Genomic DNA, 22,743 nt, shown 5'->3' with positions numbered 1-22,743 from the left:
CATTTGAGGTGTCGTTAGGAATCTATTGACACCCGCAGCAGTTCGCACACCCATCAAGTTTGGAGCGTGGTGCAGTAAACGTGCGCCGAACACAGGTTTCCCACAACATATTTCAGATTGAACACGCACTGAATGTTTGGCAATTGTGAATAGGCAGCTTGGTTCAATAGAGTATTCATTCTTAAATGGTAACTCCCCCTTTCATGGGTGAAAAAAAATAGCAAATTAAGAAAATATAATATAATGTATACAATTGCCAATTGAGACACAAGTCATATTGTAATTGAATGTTATTAAATACCTTTGCTTTTCAATCTGCAGCCGCTGTCATTTTCAGAAAATGCAATGCAATATGGCTACCTGGATTGTTCTGTACACAGAATGTGTACTGACCACACCCCAGAAACATAATTTCCTGCTTGTGTGATTGGCTCACTGGTTTACCCGGAAGTCTGCACTAAGATACAAGTCAGATTTCTGGCATCCCCTGCAACAAAAATATAATTTTTGGAGAGATACGCTCAATAGGAACACGTCTAAAGGGATGCTGACCCAGCAGATTTCCTCATTAGTGCTCTGCAGCTGCACAGCTGATAGGTACAGTAAATTATGAAACCACTCCCATTCGACCCACTCACCACAGGCGAACAGAGGAACAAACAGTGATTTCTTCAGAATAACAAAAGGTAGGAATCTGCAACTAAGTTTGTTATAATCCTTGTAATGTACATAGATCACCCAGAGGGTAATGTTTTTTTGTTTTTTTTTTTCAACAAAAGTGGAATAAGGCTTTAAATGGTAGTATTTAAATTATTGTTTTATTTTTTTTGTTTTTTTTTAAATAATAATTTAAAACACAACCTGCAAAAGAAGACCTTTTTACTTTACTCATCCTGATGATATCCTGATGATTTTTGAATCAATCCTATAGAGTATTTGCCTTTTCACATCCAGAACCTAAGGCACTACAGGACACAGTAGTGGCATAGAGGTTTGTGGGTGGGGCCTACTTCCACCTGCAGGTGGGGCACCTTTCACGTGGACCACACGCATCAATGTCCGGGACCAGTTGGAGACTGCGGTCATGTAAAAACATAAAGGCAGTTCCCACACTTAGAGATGAGCCCTCACTGTGTGCAGTAAAATGCAGAGTTCCTCTGAAAAGTGTATTGCCCTATGTCACTACACCCTGTCACTTAATTATTTTGCATTAGGAGGGACATGCTGAGCCTGCGCCAAATCCACTACACCTTTGTTACATCAGTCCCAGTAACAGAATGGGGTCCCGCTGTGCATCTAGGGCGGACCTCATGCACTTATTACTTCCTTTCTTCTCGTACCTCGTGACCAGGCCATAGATCTCCATAACGTAGGTACGGATCTGGTTGCTATTGGATACCGACCGCTAGGGAGGGAGCCAGAATGTCGATCCCCTCGCTACTGGAGGACCTGTCACCTTACCAGGTACCATGCCTGACTGGTTGCCTTGTGTTTTGAACTTGTGCTTGGTTACTCTTTGCAACTAAACTCCTTTTTTTCTCTTGCTAATTAAACCTTCTTTAGTGGTGTAACTTTATACCCCATAGTGCTTTACAGATCCTGTTTTTTTGGATACCCCAGAACCAACATGCACCCCTTTGAAACATTTCATACCAGGGTCAAAACGGTTAATGTAAATTTACTGAACAAGTTGCAGCATAACAGTTGAATATAAGCAACGTCCTTATCCTGACCATATCTACAACTATTTGGCTGCCAAGGCATACCTCCGTGAGGTGAGAGTTCATCTTAGCATTTTCCATGGCTTGGATGTCTCCAAAAGTCCCTGTGCCTTCAGTGGACTGCAAGGCGCAGCAGCCCCGGTATCTCCCACTGTAAGTGGATTAGAACCAACCAAATTGGTCTCAGCCTTCCCCCTTTTCATACTGCGCTGGCTAAGACTAAAAAGCCTGGGAACTGAGCTTACAGCAGTTAACCCTTTCCCCTGGCCTGGGCCAGCCTCTAACTCACGGGAAGCAACATATTTCAACCTGCCATCAGGCTGGCATAGGGAACCACCACAAACTGCAGTGAACCAGGCTTTTGGAAGTGACAGATGTGAATATTCTGCAGTGAATATTCTGCAGGAGGCTGTAGCTCTGTAACACAGCCAAGATGAGAAGAATTGTCAGTGGTACAGGTTATCATAAAAGGTCTAATTTTTTAGGTAGTGCTATTGTGTTTTTTTTTATTTTATTTTTATTTTTTTAAGTATAGATAGCAGCTGGGTTTTTTTTCTCTGAAAATAGGTGCAGGAACTCAAACCTACGACCCCCCCAACACACACACCCTCCAAACTGTATAAAATAGTGGCTGTGGTCAAATTTCACTAACAGTAGGAGGATCTTAAAGGGGTGCTAAATGGCAGGAGTGCATTAGATACCAAGTGCAGAGTTGGGGTGGGGGTTACACACAGAGTGCAGAGTTCAGGGGTGTGCTACATGCAGAATTTGGGGGTGCGTTATCTACATAGTGTAGAGTTCAGTAGTGCACTGCATACAGACTGCAGAGTTCAGCCTTCTTCCACAACTTCATCCCATATCCACATCTCACTTTCACCCCTCTTCAACTGTGACCTCTGCATGCAACCCCCACCTCCACTGTCCCATCTTCTCCACCCCTCCTCCTTAAAGTGGAGTTCCGGCCACAGGGGTGAAATTTAGCTAAAAATACCCCCGGGACAGTCAGGGCTAGTACATTCCACAATGGATAGCCTCTGTACTGTCCCAGGTCGCACTTACCATTTAGAAGAAATACTTACCTTGAAAATTTCTTCTCCAGCGCTGCCAAGCCAGCGCGTTCTCTTCTGCGTCCTCTTACGTGTCCTCTTCTCCCAGAATGCGCCTGCACAGGCCCCGCTTGTCACTTCCGGTGCGGGCGCGTCATCCCTCCACAGCTTCTGGGCATGCCCAGAAGCTGTTTAGCAGGGAACGAGGCACCCGCATCGGAAGTGACGAGCGGGGCTGGTGCAGGCGCATTGATTCCTGGGAGCGATGATGTTCAGCTCCCAGGAATCAATGCAAAGAGGAAGTGACGGCGCGGGCCGCGGCCGCAGAGGGAGGAAATGGAAGAAAGGTGAGTATATTTTTCTTCAATAACAAGGTAAGTAAACAAAAAAAAAATCGTAACTATCCATTTATTTTTCAGGTGACCAATAGCAAGCGGATGGCTCAAAATAGATTATGTCGATTTTGTGGCTGGAACTCCGCTTTAAAAGCTTCACCATCTTCCTCAACAACGTCTTACTTTTGTTTCTTTATTAAGCTGAAGCACTCAGCTGGCTCTATTACCTCTCCCTACACTGTAGGGGGCTCCACCTCATTTGTAGGGAGATCATCCATTAGGGGTGCAGGCATCTGCACTGTACCCTGGGCACCTGCACCCCCCTTGTCCCCATCCTGCACTCAGTAGGGGCTGTTCAGGAGATCAGATTTGTAGGAGCTGTTGGGAGACAAGCTGTACTTCTGTATTTACAAGTGAAAGTGGTGAGCGAGGAGCAGAGGGCCTGAGCCAGAGGTGGTGGAACTGAGTTTCACCAAGTTCCAGCTGAAAAAAAAAGCCCTGGATATCAGTCAGAATAATTACTTCAACAGGATAAATGCATATTGAATGCTTAGCACTGAAGAATTAGTCTTTTTTTAGCAGGCACCTGTGTGCTTTAGAGCATGTGTATACCTGATCAGGTTCAAGGGAGGCTTAATTTTATGTTTCCAGGAAAAGGATTACTGCTTTCTGAGATTTCCCTTGTGAGGTGTTTGTTTGTGCATCAGATTTACCATATATATATATATATATATATATATATATATATATATATATATATATACTATATTTTTTTCATTTCAAGCAGGAGTGGATAAGGTGGAAACCATGCTTTAAACAGGTGCAATGCTACAATTTAACCACTGGAGGGTAAAAACTATAAAAGAAGCTGCATGCTAATAGGCATTTCAGAATTTCAACAGGACTGATTAAAGTGTAACTAAAGGAAAACTTTTGGATAGAGTGGAGAAGCTTTAGAACACGTTGTGTCCCAGTTGGGAAGATTGACCCTCTCTATTTATCCTGTTTACCATTTATTGAAAGTAAAAGAAAATCCCAAATTTTGGCCTGCACCGGAATAGAAATAGAGTGGAAATCTTTGAATGGTGACACAAGTTCTGGTGACCCTTGGGACACCCAGAATTCCATCACTTTGGAGGGGGTTTCTCTCATTTGTTTTGACTATGGGATAGGAGAGTGAAGGAACATCTCCACAATGGCATAAAAAAGATAGGGGTTATAACCCTCCCTTGGTCTATCCAAAAGCTTTTTAATCTGAGGATCCAAATAAGAAAAATGTTAACATACTAGGATCCAAGAAAACATATTTTTTTTTACCAAGAAGGCCTCAACCAAAAAAAAAAAAAAAATAAGAACAAAATAAATACGGTATATCAGTGCACATATAAGCACAAAAACAAAAATGTAATATATTGCAACTTACCAAACCTTAGATGTAGTGGTTGCATTGGTTTTCTGTTAGACTTTTTTCAGCACTGTCTGAAGGGGATATTGCTAGATGGACTTTACATAGGTGACTAACAAATTAATGCTGAACTTCAGATAACCTTTTAAGCAGTTTCAGAAACACTTTTTTACTTTTGGGATAAAGGTTTAACATAAATTAATAAATACTGACCCCATGGAAAGCCCCCTTGTTATTGTAAATGGGTTGTCTCAACCCTCTAACTTGCACTGTTGCTGGACAGCTTGGTCTGTTAAGGGAAGTTCAAACATAGCAGCAGAATAAACAGGTAAAATAAAACTAGGCTGATGCAACATCATTAGGTTCTCCCTTAAATCCTCTATATGCACGCGCATCCAGGAATCTAACTACAAGATCCTTACTCACTGGTACTAGTCTCTGGCTAGACTTAGTCATATCTTCCTGGAGACGTCTGATAGGTGTTAGCGTTGTCAACAAGAGAGGGATACTCTGTCCCACATCTTCTGGAACTGCCCTCTGCTTAGGGACTCTTGGACTTAGGTGTGCAGGATTACCCAAATGATGACGGACTATGCTATCCCAGATGACTTACTACATTGCTCGGGGATGGCTCTGAAACGGTACAAACGCTCTGTGATCCGACACCTCACAGATGCGTCAAAGTCATGTATTAGCCTCTGCTGGAAAAGCATGACTCCTCCGAAGACTTCCCTCTGGTTGCGCAGAGTGAAATGGATTAACGACTTGGTACTCACCGCACAGGGTAGAAGAGAACAGTATGCTAAAACATGGGCATGCTGGAACACGTTTATTCTATCAGTTGAGGGACAGGCTCTGAGCGCTTCCCCTACACTACCTACTGCATGACTGGTGGCGGGGTCACCCGCGCGGGATCAGGGGCGTACCAAGTTGTTGGTGAGATTGGCACCCACCAGGGGCGCAGGCTGAGGGGGGGGCGCAAAAAAATTGGCAGTGTTAGCAGTGATTTTTGCACCCTCCGCTCAGCCTGTGCCCCCGGCGCCCCCAGGCAGCATGCTGCTCCTATCCCGGAGCTCTGTATCCACTCCAGGTGGTTGCAGTGACAGGCTCTCTGGAGTTCTGTCCGCCCACATATGCAGCCAGTCAGCGGTCACATGACCGTGACATCATCAATCGGCTCCAGCTCGGCGACAGGCTGGGGAGGGGATGGTGACTGCACTGGGACTGTCACAGGAGCCAGTACCGCCGCTCAGCACGGTTAGACTCTCTCAACCACCTCTCCACTCCCAGGCCCGAAGGACAGGCTGACTGGCGGGACCCCCTCTCTGTCACCCCCCTCTCTCTCTCTGTCACCCCCTCTCTCTCTCACCCTCTCTCTCTCTTTCTCTCTGTCACCCCTCTCTTTCCTCACCCCTCTCTGTCTGTCACCCCCCCTCTCTGTCTGTCACCCCCTCTCTGTCTGTCATACCCCTCTCTGTCACACCCCAACCCTCTCTCTTTCTCTGTCACCCCCTCTCTCTCTCACACCTCTCTCTCTGTCACCCCCTCTCTCTCTCTCTTTGTTACCTCCTCTCTCCCTCTCTGTCACCCCCTCTCTCTCTGTCACCCCTCTCTTTCTTTGTCACCTCTCTCTCTGTCACCCCCTTCTCTCTCTCTCTCTGTCACCCCTTTCTCTCTCTCTGTCACCCCCTCTCTCCCTCTCTCTCTCTCTGTCACCCCTCTCTCTTTCTTTGTCACCCTCCCCCCCTCTCTCTCTCTCTCTCTCTCTCTCTCTCTGTTAACCCCCTCACTCTCTATCACCCCCCTCTCTCTATCTCTCTCTTTCACCCCCCTCTCTCTCTCTGTCACCCCTCCCTCTCTGTCTCTGTCACTCACCTCTCTCCCTCTCTCTGTCACCCCCTCTCTTTCTCTCTCTCTGTCAAACTGCTCCTTTTTCTCCCCCCCTCCTCTCCCCCCCTCTCTCTCTCTCCCTCCTCTCTCTCTTTCTCGCCTTCTCTCCCCCTCTCTCTCTCCTCCCCCTCTCTCTCTCCTCCCCCCTCTCTCTCCTCCCCCTCTCTCTCTCTCTCCCCCTCTCTCTCCCCCTCTCTCTCTCCATCCCCTCTCTCTCTCCTCCCCCTCTCTCTCTCCTCCCCCTCTCTCTCTCCCCCTCTCTCTCCCCCTCTCTCTCCCTCTCTCTCTCCATCCCCCACTCTCTCCCTCACCCTCTCTCTCTCCCCTCTCCCTCCCTCCTCTCTGTCTCCCTCCCCTCTCTGCCTCCCTCCCCTCTCTCCTCCCTCTCTCTCTCCCCCCTCTCTTGTTGTTCACACCTGACACAATGTTTGCCCACTAGAGAGTTCTACACTGGGCCAACAAGGGACACCTGAGAAACCTTCAATTCACTTTTATACATTTTTGTTATGGGATAGGGAGGATTAGGAATCAAAATGTAATGCTACATATTTTTTTTTAGTTTCCCTTTACATGGTGTAGAACTTATGTAGGAACATCGCCTTTAAAAATGTAAAGAAGGATTGAAATAGATCTAAACAAGAAAAATTTAATTTTTTACTTTTTCATGGGGGGGGGGGCAATACAGCTCCTCGCCAAGGGTGCTGGAGACCCTAGGTACGCCTCTGCGCCGGATGAACGTACCCCTTCTCCTCCACCACTTCCTTCAGACCTATTCCCCATCTCCATGTGCTTTTCTTACTGCTTTGCCACTTGATAGTTACATAGTTAGTGAGGTTGAAAAAATACATCAGTCCATCCAGTTCAACCTATGATGTGTGTGTGTGTTTGCTGTTAACCGTACATTATATTCCCCTGTACGTTGTTGTCTTTAAGGTGCCCATCTAATAGTTTTTTGAAACTATTGATGCTCCCCGCTCCTATCCTGCTTCCCCACCTTTCCTTCCATCCCTGTCTTTCCTGATCTTCCTTTCCCCCATTTACCCCCTACATGCATAACTAATCTCTTTACCCATACTATCAGCGTATGAACTCAATGGATCAGGTTCCTAGAGCATGCTCTTTTAAGTTATGTTGGCATTACTGTCTAAATTACCCACAGTTTTCGTAAGGTGTTTTAAGTCTTTGACGACTCGCACCTGGGTTCTTTTTTTTTATATGTGATGAGTATACCTGTGTTATGAATCTTCAATTGCTTGAACTTCGTTAATGCACTTTATCCTGGCTATTTTTGATGTGCTTGGATTCTGTTTATACGCATTTTGTATTTTTCTTATGTTCAATAAACAAATTAAAAAAAAAAAAAAAACTAGGCTATAGTGGCAGCTCCAAAAACAAATACTGCTTTGTTAAGGTTAATGACAGACTACATTACATATGTCATTTTTTTATTTAGCCTTTAGCACAACTTTAAAGGAGTTGTAAAATCAGAAGTTTTTTTATCTTAATGCATTCTATGTAATAAGATAAAAAGCCTTCTGTGTGCAGGAGTCCCCCTCAGCCCCCCCCCCCAGTACTTACCTGACTCCCATCTCTATCCAGCGATGTCCACGAGTCCCTCGGCCGTCCGGGACTCTCCTTCATAATTGGCAAAGACACAGCAGCAGTGCCATTGGCTCCTGCTGCTGTCAATCAAAGTCAGTTGGCCAATCAGGAGAGGGGGTGGGCCGAACGGCAGCTTCAGTATCCTCTGAATGGATACACCAAGCTGCAGCTCGGCTCGGGTGCCCCCATAGCATGCTGCCTGAAGGGAGGGGCCAGGAGCAGCGAAGAGGGACCCGAGAAGAGGAGGATCTTGGCTGCCCTGTGCAAAACCAACTGCACAGAGGAGGTAAGTATAACATGTTTGGTATTTAACAAAAACACAAGAATTTACAATCACTTTAGGTATTAAATTGCCCCTGTGCTGTGCATGCATTCATGCCAACATTTGCATCAATAATTTTAGGTTAAAGCAAGCCCTGCATTAAAAAAAAGTAAGGTCCACTTATTACACCATAATAAATTGCCATATTACATTAACCACTTCTGGATCGTAAAGGTTTTACCCCCTTGATGACCAGACCATTTTTTGCGATACAGCACTGCATTATTTTAACTGACAATTGCATGGTCATGCGACGCTGTACTGAAATAAAATTGATGTCCTTTTTTTCCCGCAAATAGAGCTTTCTTTTGGTGGTATTTCATCACCTCTGCGATTTTTTAATTTTTTTTGCGCTATAAACAAAAAAAGAGTGACAATTCTGAAAAACAATGTTTTTCACATTCTGCTATAAAACATTACCAATAAAAAAAATTTAAAATCAATTTTTTTCACCATTTTAGGCCAATATGTATTTGGCTACATATTTTTGGCAAAGAAATCCCAATAAGTGTATATTGACTGGTTTGCGTCTACAATCTAGGGGAAGGATTTATGTCTTTTTTTTTTATACTAGTAATGTGGACAATCAGCGATTTTTAGCGGGACTGCAACATTGTGGCAGACAGATCAGACACCTAACTGACATTTTTTACACTTTTGGGGGGGGACCCGTGACATTACTACAGTAATATACTTACCATACCCCTGGCTTCTGCACAGCAGAGGGTGATAACACTATTCTTCCAGTGAGATCCATGAGAATGCAAAGTATCCCAAAATTCTCAAGAAAACACTCCACACTTTCTTGAAAGATTAGGAATACTTAGTCGAATTATTAGCATTTGCTTTAAAGCTTTAAAATAGCCACTGGATGACTAACACGCATCTACTGCCAGATGATGGAGCAAAAGATAGGTGGGCTACAGCAGAGTTTACACACTATTTCATTTAGAAGCTCCTACACTTCCCATGATCACTGCACTAAATTGCTGGTGAGCACAAGTCAGTGTGCAGAGCTACGTTTGGCCAGATGCTGACCAACTATGATAAGAAGTTGCAACGTCCACCACTTGGATCATCATGCCCTGCTCTAATCCTACTGGGTTTAAAATGAGAAAAAGAAGAAAACCTAAGAATTTCATCACCAGAACAGGTATTCCCTGGTACTGGAGGATTTTTTTCTTGTTTCCCGTTCCTGAGATGCCTGTAATATTTTAGATTTCCTATCACCCACAACAGAAAATTAGAGATGATATACCTTCCCAGCAGCGACGCAGACTGCAATCAACACCTGACAGAGGTTTTAACCATTACCTACTTAAAAATGTAAAGCTTTCAAATGTTAAAGCTTAATCTATATTCTATATGTAGCCCTGTAGAGTTGCACAGGCTGTATTATCTGAAATGCCCAGTAGATGGCAGATGGACTCAGTATGCTGTTAATTAAACATTGAGCATTGATCACAGGACTTGGCTTTTTCAGTCACATGATTGTGGCATCATCACAGTGTGACCAGGAAGTGGTGTGTGAGGAAAGACTGAGGGAGATAGACACCAGCTCTGGATTTTCTTCTTATCCTTCTGCTCAGGACTTTCACCTATTAATGTCCTGGGAGGACTTCCTGCACAGCTCTGAGGAAGGAGGTCATGGAAGACTTCTAGAAGTTACCACATGCTCAGCCAGAGAAAGGACATGTGACTAGCTGTGAAAGACTGCTGCACAGAGATAGAACCCTGCTGAGAGAACTTACTTCACTCAGACCACACCAGCTGAGAGAGGGACCTGCTTTCAAAGACACGCACTGAGTCCAGATGTCTGGTGAATCCAGTGAGAGCAGACTGCAGTGGACTGACCTGGTTAATTGCGTTTCTGAGGGTAAGCCAAGCCTCTCCCTATATCACCCCAGGGCACCTGTCTCCTCACTCTCAGTAAAGACTCGGAGGTCCAGAGTGGACATTGCACAGCTCAGGCTGCTTAAGTGACCCTGCGGAGCAGGACTTATAAGGGCCCCAACTCTCCTTGTGCACCAACGGCCATTATTGTGAAGATAAGGGGTTGGGACGCAGGTGTGCTAGTGGGTGGGTGAGGAAAATCCACATTGCATTGTTATCCGTGTTACTCTATTGTATTTTCCCATGTATGTTGATTCATTTGCTACTTACTATATAAAGTTAGTTCCAGTTAGGCTGTGTCAGTCTCGTTGCACCAAGTATGTTCCCAGTGGGACCCCACATCCCTACCCTGGATGCCCCACTGGGTGGAGGCACTGCCGCAGACATGTACCCCAGCTCCCAGATAGCGGAGGCTCAGGATCCGCCTGTCAGGCATAGTGAGTTAACTAGGTTTAGGGACCCCAAAGACACTAGGGGGCGCCCTCAAAACCCCGTTACATATGGAGGCACTGCTGAGATCTATTGGGGTACAACCAGTGAGAATAGGTTAAGTCCTCAGGCCACTCCCTCCTTTGCAAAACAGTGGGCCCAGCAAAGAAATGTACCATTACAGCAAGCTGTGATGTTATGCAAAGTCCCCTCCTGCTGTGAGATGAATCACGTCATCTTGTGTATAGAAATTCGACTGGGAATAGAAATGGCGACCATCAGGGATATCCTGCAGGATTCTGAAGGCCAAACTTACATGTTAATATATTGTCATACGGACTTGGGAGACCATGAGATGCCTACCAACGTTCATTTATATGGAGCCCCGGATGAAGGATGCTCCTTAGTGTACTCTCTCCTTGATAAGGAAGAAAGGGTCTCACTGCAACCACCCTTTAAATTAAAACAGAAAGACTATGTCACAGAAAATTATTCTAAGCACCTGACTCCCATCTCCGGAAAGGCCGGAGCTAAACAAGCTGCCCATCCTATTACAGGACAGGGGATGATTACTCCTAAAGCAGAATTTCATCCATCTGCAGCATTACTGAAACCAGACAACCCTGAAGTATGCACCCTGCCTACAGGAGGTAGTGATGTATCGGACATACTACAGAAACTCTCAGAAGCCATAGTGACGGCAAACCACACCCATAGTTACCGCAAACTAAAGGTGTTTTCTGGGAATCAGCCTGTTCCTGCAGGAGAAGAGCCTTTTGAGGTCTGGAAGGATAATGCTATGCAGTTGTTGGAGGAATGGTCTTGTACGGATACCATAAAGAAACAGCGGTTGGTAGAGAGTCTTGGTTTTCCCGCTACAGACATAAGACTGTACAAGGGAGTAAATGGGCAAGCTACTGTGCACGACTATCTACGAGTCTTACAGGATGCTTATGGGAAATCAGAAGATTTGGATGATCTGTTGGTTAAGTTCCTAGCCACTAAGCAGAAGGAGCATGAAAAAGCCACTGACTATATCAACCGGTTAAAGCTATCGCTAGGAAAGTTATTCCATAAAGGAGCAGTCACTGCCTCTGAGTTGGATGCTCGGCTATCTAAACAAATTCAGAGAGGTGGTTTGACCAATAATCCAGTTATGATTCTGCTGAGAGACAAGTTGGATGATAAAGTTCTGCCTTATTCCACATTAATAAATACAGCCAGGAGATTAGAAGACCAGATGTGTCCACCCCTACAGAAGGAGAAAGAGGATACAGAACTGTCAGCTCTTAGGAAGAAGGTGGCTGAATTGGCTTATGCAAATCACCACCAGAGAGAGCAGATCCTCCCCCTGGAAGTGGGGGGCAACACCGAAAGACTCAGAAAAAGCTGTTTCCTGAGGATTCACCCCGCCGAGGGGACTGCTTTAAGTGCGGAAAGTCAGGGCATTTTCAGCGGGAGTGCCCTGTGAATTCCATGGAGGTGAATGTGGAGGACCTGGCAACCGAGCTCGAGGAGACTCAAATGACCAGGTCTTAAAAGCGGAGGAAGACCCGGCCTACATATAGTCTATCTGTTGGGGCCAAGATTGGGCCTAAATCTTTGATACACGTGCAAGTAGAAGGAATTCATGCTTCAGCGTTGCTAGATACAGGTTCTTAAGTCACCATTATCTACAGAGACTTCTATGAACGTCATTTGAAACACATTCCTATGGAACCTGCAGGAGAGTTTCAGCTATGGGGCGTTGGGTCTCAAGCTCAACCTGTGGAGGGATGCATAAAAGTGACCATAACTATTCCCCAGTTAAACACCGGGATGATATATCCTATGGAGCTGGAAGCTTTGATATGCCCTGCAGCCAAGAAAGTGTGTGCCCCAATAATATTGGGTACTAATGCAAAGATGGTACAGGATGTATTCAGGGCCTATCTGACAGAAGTGGGAGATGTCTCTTTAGACAGATTGATGGAGGTCAGCCCTGTCCTAGGAAAAGAGTGTCAACGACTAGCCCTTGAAACAAAACCAGGGTCGTGCCACTATTCAGGAACAGAACCTGCATTTGTGAAGCCTGGTGAGACCAAAACTTTACGAGCCATAGCCTCAATGCACCATGAAATGTTGGGGGGAACTGGACAATACCTTATTGAGTCTCTGCCTGAAGAGGATCAGAAGAAGGGCTGGACTCTCATACCTGAGGTAAAAGATTGGCGAAAAAGGTGGTGTCGGAGCTTTCCTGTGATGGTACAGAATTTAACCCCCACAGAAATCCGGATTGATCGTCATCAGAAGATTGGTGTGATACACCTTTTAGATCAAGTTTTGTCCATCATGTCTGTGAGTGCAGAACAGAAGGATCATGTGAAAACACCTTTAGATTTTGATCTAGAAGATTCTCCTCTACCACAGCAGTGGAAAGACAGCCTTCGTTCAAAACTGGCCACCCGAGAGGGAGTGTTCTCCAGAGCAGAGGTGGACGTGGGGTGTTCTAAGAGTGCCACCCATGCTATAAGACTTGCTGATTCTACTCCTTTCAGAGAAAGGTCAAGAAGGATACCCCCTCGAGATGTGGAAGATGTCCGGGACATACTTCAGCAGATGAAAGGAGCAGGCATCATCGCAGAGTCCCGGAGCCCCTATGCCTCACCTATTGTGGTAGTGAGGAAAAAGAATGGTTCAGTTCGGCTATGTGTGGACTACTGTACTCTGAACAAGAGGACTGTGCCAGATCAGTACACTTTGCCCCGGATAGAGGATCTCCTGAACGCCCTATCTGGCAGCCAGTGGTTCAGTGTGCTTGACTTGAGGTCTGGATATTATCAGGTACCCATGAAGAAGGAGGATCAGGAAAAGACAGCTTTCATCTGCCCTTTGGGGTTCTTCCAGTTTACCAGAATGCCACAGGGAGTCACAGGAGCTCCTGCTACTTTTCAGAGGCTGATGGAGAAAACTGTGGGGGATATGAATCCCAAAGAGTGTCTAGTGTATCTAGATGACCTAATTGTTTTCGGGAAGACGCCAGAGGAGCATGAACAAAGGGTTGCTAAAGGTGTTGGATCGACTTCAAGCTGAAGGCCTGAAGCTATCAGTGGACAAATGCCGATTTGCCCAAAACTCTGTCACTTATGTGGGGCACATAGTCTCCGCTGAAGGAGTAGCCACAGATCCTGCTAAAATTGAAGCAGTGTTGAATTGGCCAAGACCAAATAACATCAGTGAGTTGCGGTCCTTTCTCGGATTCTGTGGTTACTACCGAAGGTTCGTGAAAGACTACTCAAAGATTGCTCGAGAGTTACATGACCTGCTGAAGATTACCCCTGACGTAAGGGGTGCTAAGGCACCATATCCTAAAGACCCCTTTGGAGAAAAATGGACTTCAGGATGTGAAGACGCCTTTCTGACATTGAAGAAGAGACTTACAGAAGCTCCTGTCTTAGCCTATGCAGACCCTGAGAAACCATATATCCTCCATGTGGATGCCAGTATGGAAGGCCTAGGGGGTGTACTGCAAGTTATCCAGAAGGATTGAGGCCGGTGGCTTACATAAGCAGAAGTCTTACAGGTACAGAGAAGAACTATCCAGTTCATAAATTGGAATTTCTGGCACTCAAGTGGGCCATCGTGGATAAGCTGCATGATTTGTATGGAGCAACATTCGAAGTAAGGACTGACAACAATCCACTTACCTACATACAGACTACAGCTAAGCTGGTGTAATGTTCCGGTACCTCTGGTACCCTTGTTTCCATATTTCTCCTCTCTTAATTGCGTCCCATCTTGTATAACAAAGGACGCATATACCTTTAAGACCGGATGACATCACTGCCGAGCGCCGCTATGAGCGGCTATTTCAATCGCCGGTTTGCTCTCACTCATCGCTCGTTCAACCGCCATGGTTGGAGCGTCCCGCTGTCTGAAGTCAGCATACCAGTTCGACACGTTCCTGTATCTCGCTACCTGAACCTGTTTTCGGATCCTGTGTCTCGCCACCCGATCACTCCTGGCATGCTGTCTTCACCTTTACCCACATGTTCATCGCACCTACGCCTGAGAAGTCGGAGCTGCTGACATACCTTTCTTGCTGAACTGAAGCCGGAAACCTCGCTGGTGATCCGTATCTCGCTACGGGATCACCCCTCTCCAATGGACACTGTTATTCCTAAACTTATCTAAGTGATAAGTACCCCGCAGGGGATTCTTGCTAACCAATCTCCTACTGTCATCTACTGCAATTACCAAGACTATCTGTACCTATCTATTCACTATCATCTGCATAAGACGGTTAGCTCTTGGGACTACCTTGAACTATCCTTGCACTAGGTTACTCTATCTAAGTATACTCCATCTGTGTCCTCTTACCATCTGCACTATACTTGACATCAGAACCTATCTGCTTTACCATCACCTGCAACTCTCCTAATACTACTTCTAGTGCTCGCCATACAATAGCCTGTCTCTCATCTATATATCCTCATATACTCTATCCCTCCATTAAACATCTATTAATACATATATAGTATATAACAGGCTGTACACGGTGATGAAATCCTGAGAGTTGGATATGCTGTTCAACAGATTCTCTACAAGGATACTGAGTGTAATAATTCTGCAGCTGTAAATCCATCCACAACCAAAAACGCATGAACGTTACAGATTGAACGAGCCATTAAAAAAAAATATGGATTCAGCAGAATTATCCACTCATGTACTACAATTAAAACAGCAAGTAGACGCATGGATCCATGAGCTTACAGAGGTAAAAAATGACAATCAAACCTTGAGACAGCAGCTTGGCCGTCTCACACAGCCTCCTGCTGCTCAGCCCCGTGAGCCTAAGATAAACCCTCCTATAGTGTTTTCTGGTGATCGGAGCAAATTCCGTGAATTTAAAAACGCATGTCAATTGTTTTTTTTGTTAAAACCTCTAACCTACACCACTGACCAAATTAAGGTTTGTACCATCATCTCCTATTTAACGGGTGAACCCCGGGCCTGGGCAGATGCTCTCTTTGAAAAGGATGATCCACTCCTTAATTCTTATTCCTTATTTCTAGCACAACTTGCTACTTTATATGAAGACCCCAACAAGCAGAGTACCGCTGACACCCAATTACGGGCCTTAAAACAAGGAAGGAGACCTGTTGAAGATTTAGATTTCGTGGCGAATTTTAAAAGATGGTCCCCTGATTCAGGGTGGAACGACACATCTTTGCGAACGCAGTTTAGACTCGGCCTATCTGAGGCCGTTAAAGACGAGCTCGCCCGAGCGGATTTACCTGGCACTCTAGAGGGACTGATCCAGACCAGTATCAATATTGACAGACGACTACGAGAAAGAAAGGCTAAGAAGATGGGCTTACCATTTTCCAGTCCTTCTCGGATGTTGCCTGCTGACCCTACTCCTATGGAAATAGGAATGATACGTCCACCTCTGACCCTTTCTGAACGTGCCAGGAGGAAAACCGAACATCTTTGCATGTACTGCGCATCCCCGAATCATTTGGTAAACGACTGTCCTCTTGTCCGCAGAAAAGAGGGTGAGTGTTCAAATGTCTTGCTAGGGGGACTCACAACTTCCTTCTCTAATCCTTATCTTTTTGTTCAATTAACATTGCAGTGGGACCAAACTAGGATCACCACCAAGGCTATGATTGACACAGGATCTTGTGGAAACTACATTGACATTTGTTTTGTCTCCCTTAATAAAATACCTATTGTTTCAAAACCCAAACCTGTCTCCGTTAGTTTTATTAACGGTACCCCTTTATCCTCTGGTCCTATCACCAGTCAGACCCAGGCACTTCTTGTAACTGCTGACGAGTCTCATGTGGAGACCACCACCTTTGATGTATTAACTTCACCACATTTTCCAATCATTTTGGGACTTCCCTGGTTACACATACATCAACCAATCATCGATTGGAAAACAAAAATGTTAGCCTTCTCTTCTCACTATTGTGAGACGACATGTAACCTCCCCACACATGATAGGATCCTGTCTGTACTGCCGGATGACATTATTCCCAAGTGTTATCAAGATTTATCGGAGGTTTTCCTTGAGAAAAACGCTCAAATGCTACCTCCTCATAGGGACTATGATTGTTGTATCGATCTGCTCCCTAATAGCAAGTTGCCTTACGGACATGTATATCCTCTCTCACAGGATGAACTCTCTCACCTTAAGGAGTATCTGGATGGAAACTTGGCAAAAGGATTCATCCGACCTTCTACTTCCTCCACTGCTGCTGGTCTCTTCTTCGTCTGCAATAAGGACTCTAGCCTTAGGCCTATCATTGATTTCAGACAAATAAATGCCATCACAATAAAGGATCGTTATCCTTTACCTCTTATTCCTGAACTTATCGAACAGGTGCGTGGGGCTTCTTTCTTTTCAAAATTGGACCTAAAAGGGGCATACAATTTAATTCGAATCCGTAAAGGGGATGAATGAAAGACGGCATTCAGAACCAGATACGGACTGTTTGAGTACCTTGTAATGCCATTTGGGCTATGTAATGCCCCCGCAGCCTTCCAACGGTTTATAAACGAGATATTCCGAGACTTGCTTGATGTTTGTGTGGTAGTTTATTTGGACGATATACTTATCTATTCTCATTCCTTACCTGAGCACATAAAACATGTGAGACTTGTGTTGTCAAGACTACTTGCACATAACTTATATGTTAAATCGAAGAAATGTTTGTTTCATAAAGAGGAGGTACTATTCCTGGGATATATTATATCTAAAAGTGGAATCAAAATGGACATGAGCAAAATATCCTGCATTCTGGATTGGCCTGTGCCAACCACTCGCAAAGCATTACAAAGGTTCCTAGGATTCTCTAATTACTATAGGAAATTCATTAAAAACTTCTCTGCGATTGTGAAACCTCTCACACAACTTACAAGCACGAAGAGACCATTTAATTGGACAAAAGAAGCAAATGGAGCATTCTCTCTGCTGAAATCAAGCTTTACTACTGCCCCCATACTATGCCATCCAGACCCATCCCTTCAATACATCTTGGAGGTAGATGCGTCTAATATGGCAGTAGGAGTAGTTCTCTCACAACGACCAACAAACACCTCACCTCTTCACCCAGTTGCTTTCTTTTCAAAGTCATTAAGTAGCTGTCATGGTCTTACCTTCTTGCTGTTCTCCTTCGTTTGACATGTGCTGGCGGCCATCTTGGTTTCTGGGTTTCTTGTAGCCTCCCACTCTGCGGCTCCTCCTTCCCACTGGGAGGAGCTGGATGCCTAGCTCATATATATAGGAGGTCTGTGGCTTCAGTTCCCTGCTTGGTCCTCCTGTGTTCACATGCTTCTAAGACTGCTGCTGCTTCTGGTTCCTGATCCTGGCTTCGTCTGATTACCCTGCTGGTTCCTGATCCTGGCTTCGTCTGACTACCCTGCTGGTTCCTGATCCTGGCTTCGTCTGACTACCCTCCTGGCTCCTGACCTCTGGCTTCGCAAAGACTCTGCTTCGGTTTTGCCATCCGTTTGGACTTTTGCTTTACTGCTTGATTTTCAATAAAGCCTTCTTATTTTCACTTATCTGTTGTTGTACGTCTGGTTCATGGTTCCGTGACATTAGGACCAAGCCATGAATTCTGACGGTACAGGGCCATCCTCGCTACCCACACTGGTTGCCAGACTTGATCAGCAGGATCACCTGTTGGGTCAGTTCGCCGTGGCGTTGCAAATCCTGCTTGAACGCACGGCTCATTTCGCTCCCGTTGCCGATGGGTCGGTTATCGCTCCTGGGCCCGCTCCTACTGCCGCTCCGGTTGTTGCGCCGGAGTCTACCCCGACACCTGTTGTTGCGCCTGCGGTGTTTCGGGGTATGTCCGGTTCTGCCTCCCTTCCACAGCGCTTTGGGGGAGAGCCAACTCAGTGCCGAGGTTTCCTTAACCAGGTGGGCATTTATTTCGAGTTGCTGCCACATGCCTTTCCTACTGAGAGATCAAAGGTGGGCTTCTTAATTTCGCTGCTCTCGGACAAGGCCTTGGCCTGGGCCAGCCCTTTATGGGAGAACAACAATCCGGTGGTTGCCGAGTTTTCCGGTTTTGTTGCTTCTCTTCGGAGGGTATTCGATGTGCCGGCTCGTGCTGCCTCTGCTGCGAAGCTCCTTATGTCCATCAGACAGGGTTCACGATCCGTAGCTGAATACGTAGCTGTTCGGTAAGCTTGAGAAATGCGAATTTCACCGATCCCAGGTAACCTTCTTAGGTTACATCATTTCCGCTGAGGGGTTCTCCATGGATCCTGAGAAGGTTTCGGCTGTCTTACAGTGGCCCCAGCCCAGTGGTCTTCGCTCCCTGCAGCGCTTTTTGGGCTTCGCCAATTATTATCGGAGGTTCATCAGGGACTTTTCCATGCTAGCCAAGCCTCTCACGGATCTGACCAGGAAGGGCAGTAATTCCCAGGTCTGGCCGCTCGAGGCCATCCGAGCTTTTGAGGCTCTAAAGTCCGCCTTTGTGTCGGCTCCAATTCTGTCGCATCCCAACCCTGGGTTGCCCTTTGTCCTCGAGGTGGACGCGTCTGAGACGGGAGTAGGCGCCCTTCTGTCTCAGCGTAGAACACCAGAGGGTCCTCTGCTTCCTTGTGGGTTTTACTCCCGGAAACTGTCTTCCGCGGAGTGCAACTATCAGATTGGTGACAGGGAGTTATTGGCTATCGTGCAGGCCCTTAAAGAATGGAGGCACTTGCTCGAGGGTTCGGTGGTTCCGGTCCTCATCCTGACGGACCACAAGAATCTGACCTACCTTTCTGAGGCCAAGAGATTGACACCACGTCAGGCCAGATGGGCTCTGTTCTTGTCACGTTTTAATTACGTGGTCTCCTACCTACCCGGTTCCAAGAACATCAGGACGGATGCCTTATCACGGCAGTACTCCGACCTGTCCAGGGAGGAGTCGATTCCGACTTCGGTCATACCTCCGAATCAGATCCTGGCCGCCATTCGCACCAGCCTGACCTCTCCCCTGGGTGAGCAGATTTTGGCGGCTCAATCTGGTGCTCCCTCTGGGAGACCCAACGGCAGATGTTTTGTGCCTGAGGAGTTGCGCATTTGGTTGTTGCGAACCTACCATAACTCCAAGACCGCGGGGCATCCTGGAAAGAATCAGCTGTCCTGGGCTGTTTCACGTCTGTTCTGGTGGCCTTCCCTACGTTCCGACATCGCCGCATATGTAGCGGCATGCTCCGTTTGTGCCCAGAGTAAGTCCCCTCGGCACCTTCCGTTGGGCCTTCTGCAACCCATAGCCACCGGGGAGCGCCCATGGTCACACCTGGGGATGGATTTCATTGTGGACCTCCCTGCATCCCGAGGCCATACGGTCATTCTCATGATTGTGGATCGGTTTTCCAAAATGTGCCACTGTGTTCCTCTCAAGAAGTTACCCTCTGCACAGGAGTTGGCCACGATTTTTGCCAGGGAGGTTTTCCGGTTGCACGGTTTGCCCAAGGAGATTGTGTCGGATCGGGGGAGTCAGTTTGTGTCCAGGTTCTGGCGCGCCTTTTGCTCCCAGTTGGGGATTCATCTCTCCTTCTCCTCGGCCTACCACCCTTAGTCCAATGGGGCCGCAGAACGATCCAATCAGGCCTTGGAGCAATTCCTTCGTTGCTATGTCTCCGATCACCAAGACAATTGGGCTGACCTCCTGCCTTGGGCTGAGTTTGCCAGGAACACGGCGGTGAAATCTTCCTCTGGGACGTCTCCCTTCATGGCCAATTATGGGTTCCAACCTGCCGTGTTACCGGAGGTATTCTCTCCCCAGGATATTCCGGCTGTGGAGGATCACCTTTCCGTCCTACGTGCTTCTTGGGTACAGATCCAGAAGTCCCTTGAGGTCTCTGCGCAGCGCCAGAGACTCCAGGCTGATCGCAGACGAGCGCCTGCTCCTTCCTACCAGGCCGGAGACCGTGTATGGTTGTCCACCCGCAACCTCAACCTTCGAGTGCCCACTCCCAAGCTGGCGCCTCGCTTTGTTGGTCCCTTCCGAGTGCTTCGCAGGGTAAACCCGGTAGCCTATGCCCTTGCGCTTCCTCCTGGCATGCGGATCTCCAACGTGTTTCATGTCTCCCTGTTGAAGCCACTGGTGTGTAATCGTTTCACTTCCTCGGTTCCTCGGCCTCGTCCGGTCCAAGTGGGCAATCGTGAGGAGTATGAGGTGAGCAATATCCTGGACTCACGCCTGGTCCGCGGTCGGGTGCAGTTTTTGGTTCATTGGCGTGGTTATGGTCCAGAGGAGCGTTCCTGGGTTCCCTCCGCAGATGTCCATGCTCCTGCCTTGCTCCGTGCCTTCCACGCACGCTTCCCTCAGAAACCGTTCTTTACTCTGCGGAGGAGGGGCCCTTGAGGGGGAGGTACTGTCATGGTCTTACCTTCTTGCTGTTCTCCTTCGTTTGACATGTGCTGGCGGCCATCTTGGTTTCTGGGTTTCTTGTAGCCTCCCACTCTGCGGCTCCTCCTTCCCACTGGGAGGAGCTGGATGCCTAGCTCATATATATAGGAGGTCTGTGGCTTCAGTTCCCTGCTTGGTCCTCCTGTGTTCACATGCTTCTAAGACTGCTGCTGCTTCTGGTTCCTGATCCTGGCTTCGTCTGATTACCCTGCTGGTTCCTGATCCTGGCTTCATCTGACTACCCTGCTGGTTCCTGATCCTGGCTTCGTCTGACTACCCTCCTGGCTCCTGACCTCTGGCTTCACAAAGACTCTGCTTCGGTTTTGCCATCCGTTTGGACTTTTGCTTTACTGCTTGATTTTCAATAAAGCCTTCTTATTTTCACTTATCTGTTGTTGTACGTCTGGTTCATGGTTCCGTGACAGTAGCCCCGAGGTGAACTACCCAGTAGGTGAGAAGGAGTTATTAGCCATAAAACTGGCATTAGAGAATTGGAGACATTTACTCGAGGGCACTCAATTGCCAATTCTGATATATACTGATCACAAAAACCTCCAATACCTTCAGACTAATAGAACTCTTTCCCACCGGCAGGTACGGTGGTCGTTATTCTTTCTGAGATTTAATTTTTTAGTAACTTACACGCCCGCAGACAAAAATAAAAAAGCGGATGCACTCTCACGACTAGCCGAGAAAGATTGCACTGAGGTTCCCTCAGTTCCTATAATACCACTTGAACGCATTATCGGAGTCGTTCGCTCACTGAAGGAGGAGATTTTGCACAGCATAGGGTTGGATTCACCTCCACCACAACTAACTACTGACGCAGAAGGCTTCCTCTACTACAACGATAAATTATACATACCCCCTATTATGCGAACCAAGATCTTAGAATTGTCGCATGATGTACCTATGGCAGGACATATGGGTATGACTAAAACTCTCAATCTACTCACTAGGCAATTTTGGTGGCCAGACATGAAGACAACCGTAAAAAAGTTCGTTTCATCTTGTGATATCTGTGCAAGGTCAAAAATTGACAACACGAAACCATCAGGATTACTTTGTAGTTTACCGATACCCCAGGTTCCGTGGGAAGTGGTATCCTTAGACTTCATAGTGGAATTACCACCTTCTAAAGGATTCAACACCATCTTGGTATCAGTGGACCATCTGACCAAGATTGCACATTTCACCCCTATCCGAAAACTACCTTCATCCAAACAAACAGCGGAATTACTTGTGAAACATGTCTTTAAGTTACATGGTATTCCAAAAACACTGCTGTCTGACCGTGGTTCACAATTCATCTCAAAGTTTTGGCTAACTCTAAGTCAGATACTACGAATAGAGCGTAAACTTACTTCTCCCTATCACCCTCAGACCAACGGACAGACAGAGAGTTAACCAGTGCATTGAACAGTACCTGCGTTGCTATACTTCGTATCTACAGGACGATTGGGCAGATCTCCTCCCACTGGCGGAATTCGCCTATAACAACGCTACTCATAGCACTACTAAGCAAAGTCCGTTTTACCTGAATTATGGGTTTCATCCCACACTCCTTCCTCCACGTATCTTGCCATCAAGTAATCCAGTAGCATCTGATTATCTTGCCCAGATAAAGGATTCTCTGGGATTACTCAACAATACCATATCTCATGCTCATAGCCAACAAAAAAAGTACTACGACC

This window comes from Pelophylax lessonae (assembly GCF_965119305.1).
Source record: "Pelophylax lessonae genome assembly, chromosome: 1".
Classification (NCBI taxonomy): domain Eukaryota; kingdom Metazoa; phylum Chordata; class Amphibia; order Anura; family Ranidae; genus Pelophylax; species Pelophylax lessonae.
This window is presented reverse-complemented; position numbering follows the sequence as displayed.